This window comes from Miscanthus floridulus, chromosome 4 (genome assembly GCF_019320115.1).
Source record: "Miscanthus floridulus cultivar M001 chromosome 4, ASM1932011v1, whole genome shotgun sequence".
NCBI lineage: Eukaryota > Viridiplantae > Streptophyta > Magnoliopsida > Poales > Poaceae > Miscanthus > Miscanthus floridulus.
In genome coordinates, this window is record NC_089583.1 from 1,579,542 (window position 1) to 1,583,828 (window position 4,287).

Genomic DNA, 4,287 nt, shown 5'->3' on the forward strand with positions numbered 1-4,287 from the left:
ACCACTCTAAAACCGAGTGATGAGGAAATGGAGAACTTTTAACCACGAGTATTGAAAAGGTCAATGGTTTTGTAGCTGACGGTTGAGAGTTGGACACAAAAAGGATTGCAAATGGATCAGGGTTAAGATTGGACAGACACTTGCTCGTAAAGTCGTAACTATAATCTATTTGAGCTTCCATGTGAGTCATTACTTTACTCCCTTTGGCTTTGGGGCGACACAGGTAGTCCAATAATGCAAATAGAGCGCCAAATTAGGAATGGTGTCCAAATTTATAACCACTTAACCTTTTCCTATAAAAGTTTATTTTGCGCATTAATTATCCAGAAGATAATCAACTTGGTATGGATTTTAAAGAAAAGGTTCATTTAAGTTTAAGTCCTATTTTTCTTCATCACATTAATAATAAATAGATTTTTAGACATTTTTCAAAACTTTCAAGCAACTAGTAAAATCCAAATATTTATTTAGAGAAACGGCCGGCCATGTTACACAAAAAGACACTAAAATGTAAATTTGAGTGAATGTCAAGCTCAAAAGGTGAATGGCCTTTACAGCTTAGGGTTGAAACATGAATGGTTTTGCAGTTGAGGAATGGAAAACTAGAAGGCCTTGTTTGGATGCGCATGTATCTATTTTAATCCACATGTGTCGGAGTGGATTGGAATGGAACTTAGTTTAATTCCACTCCAATCCACTTCAACACATGTGGATTGAGACAAATACATGCACATCCAAATAAGGCTGAAAGCGGAATCAACGAATAATTATCCAGAACATAATCACTTGGTATGGATTTCAGGATCATCAACATTGTAAACAAAAGGTTCATTTAAGTTTAGAGTCCTACTTTTCTTCATCTCATTATAATAATGCATAAACTATTAGACATTTTTTAAAACTTTCAGCAACTAGCAAAATCCAAATATTTAGTTAGAGAAACGGTTGGCCATGTTACACGTTAAAATGACATTAAAAACTGTAAATTTGAGTGAATGTCAAAGCTCAAAGGTGAATGGCTTTTACAGCTTAGGGTTGAAACATGAATGGTTTTGCAGTTGAGGAATGGAAAACTAGAAGGCCTTGTTTGGATGCCCCTTGTTTGGATGCGCATGTATCCATTTTAATCCACATGTTCGGAGTGGATTGGCATGGAACTTAGTTTAATTCCACTCCAATTTACTTCAACACAAGTGGATTGAGACAATACATGCACATCCAAACAAAGCCGAAAGTGGAATCAGCGAATAATTATCCAGAACATAAATCAACTTGGTATGGATTTCAGGATCATCAACATTGTAAACAAAAATGTTCATTTAAGTTTAGAGTCCTACTTTTCTTCATCTCATTAATAATAAATGCATAAACTATTTAGACATTTTTCAAAACTTTCAAGCACTAGTAAAATCCAAATATTTATTTAGAGAAACGGTTGGCCATGTTACACGTTAAAATGACACTAAAAAACTGTAATTTGAGTGAATGTCAAAGCTCAAAGGTGAATGGCTTTTACAGCTTAGGGTTGAAACATGAATGGTTTTGCAGTTGAGGAATGGAAACTAGAAGGCCTTGTTTGGATGCCCCTTGTTTGGATGCGCATGTATCCATTTTAATCCACATGTGTCGGAGTGGATTGGCATGGAACTTAGTTTAATTCCACTCCAATTTACTTCACACATGTAGATTGAGACAATTACATGCACATCCAACAAAGCCGAAAGTGGAATCAGCGAATAATTATCCAGAACATAAATCAACTTGGTATGGATTTCAGGATCATCAACATTGTAAACAAAAGTTCATTTAAGTTTAGAGTCCTACTTTTCTTCATCTCATTATATAAATGCATAAACTATTTAGACATTTTTCAAAACTTTCATCACACTAGTAAAATCAAATATTTATTTAGAGAAACGGTTGGCCATGTTACACGTTAAAATGACACTAAAAAACTGTAAATTTGAGTGAATGTCAAAGCTCAAAAGGTGAATGGCTTTTACAGCTTAGGGTTGAAACATGAATGGTTTTGCAGTTGAGGAATGGAAAACTAGAAGGCCTTGTTTGGATGCGCATGTATCCATTTTAATCCACATGTGTCGGAGTGGATTGGCATGGAACTTAGTTTAATTCCACTCCAATTCACTTCAACACTGTAGATTGAACAATTACATGCACATCCAAACAAGCCGAAAGTGGAATCAGCGAATAATTATCCAGAACATAAATCAACTTGGTATGGATTTCAGGATCATCAACATTGTAAACAAAAATGTTCATTTAAGTTTAGAGTCCTACTTTTCTTTCTTCATCTCATTAATAATAAATGCATAAACTATTTAGACATTTTTCAAAACTTTCAAGCAACTAGTAAAATCCAAATATTTATTTAGAGAAACGGTTGGCCATGTTACACGTTAATGACACTAAAAAACTGTAAATTTGAGTGATGTCAAAGCTCAAAAGGTGAATGGCTTTTACAGCTTAGGGTTGAAACATGAATGGTTTTGCAGTTGAGGAATGGAAAACTAGAAGGCCTTGTTTGGATCGCATGTATCCATTTTAATCCACATGTGTCGGAGTGGATTGGCATGGAACTTAGTTTAATTCCACTCCAATTCACTTCAACATGTAGATTGAGACAATTACATGCACATCCCAAACAAGCCGAAGTGGAATCAGCGAATAATTATCCAGAACATAAATCAACTTGGTATGGATTTCAGGATCATCAACATTGTAACACAAATGTTCATTTAAGTTTTAGAGTCCTACTTTCTTCATCATCTCATTAATAATAAATGCATAAACTATTTAGACATTTTTCAAAACTTTCAAGCAACTAGTAAATCCAAATATTTATTTAGAGAAACGGTTGGCCATGTTCACGTTAAAATGACACTAAAAACTGTAAATTTGAGTGAATGTCAAAGCTCAAAAGGTGAATGGCTTTTACAGCTTAGGGTTGAAACATGAATGGTTTTGCAGTTGAGGAATGGAAAACTAGAAGCCTTGTTTGGATGCGCTGTATCCCATTTTAATCCACATGTGTCGGAGTGGATTGGATGGAACTTAGTTTAATTCCACTCCAATTTACTTCAACACAAGTGGATTGAGACAAATACATGCACATCCAAACAAAGCCGAAAGTGGAATCAGCGAATAATTATCCAGAACATAAATCAACTTGGTATGGATTTTCAGGATCATCAACATTGTAAACAAAAATGTTCATTTAAGTTTAGAGTCCTACTTTTCTTCATCTCATTAATAATAAATGCATAACTATTTAAACATTTTTCAAAACTTTCAAGCAACTAGTAAAATCCAAATATTTATTTAGAGAAACGGTTGGCCATGTTACACGTTAAAATGACACTAAAAAACTGTAAATTTGAGTGAATGTCAAAGCTCAAAGGTGAATGGCTTTTACAGCTTAGGGTTGAAACATGAATGGTTTTTGCAGTTGAGGAATGGAAAACTAGAAGGCCTTGTTTGGATGCGCATGTATCCATTTTAATCCACATGTGTCGGAGTGGATTGGCATGGAACTTAGTTTAATTCCACTCCAATCCACTTCAACACATGTGGATTGAGACAAATACATGCATATCCAAACAAGGCCGAAATGAATCACGAATAATTATCCAGAGCATAAATCACTTGGTATGGATTTCAGGATCATCAACATTGTAAACAAAAAGGTTCATTTAAGTTTAGAGTCCTACTTTTCTTCATATCATTATAATAAATGCATAAATTATTTAGACAATTTTCTAAACTTTCAAACAACTAGTAAATTCCAAATATTTATTTAGAGAAACGGCTGGCCTTGTTACACGTTAAAATGACACCTAAAAACTGTAATCTGGGGTGAAGGGCTTTTACAGCTTGGTTGAAACGTGAATGGTTTTCTCTCTCTCTGCGCTTGTGTTTGGACAGGAGCACCGGAGCTTGTCGGTGCATGGCCCACGCATAATCTACTTACTAATAATTTGCTAAGAGTTTAAGGCCCGTTGGCCGCTTCAGGCACCGAGTACAAACGTAACAAGGTCGCGAGCCCAGTAAAGCCCAATAGAAGATACCAGCCCGATTTCCTAGGTGCATTGGTGGCAACTGCAAACGGCAAACCTCATCCGAACGGAAGGGTGTCAAAACGGCCGGCAGCCGCTTTCTTCCTTCTTCCTTTTTGAAATCTGATGATGCCGTCGCCCGTCGCCGGTCGCCCGCTCTATCCACACTTCATAGCCCCTCACTCCCCCCCACTCCCCAGAGTCGTCCGTCCCC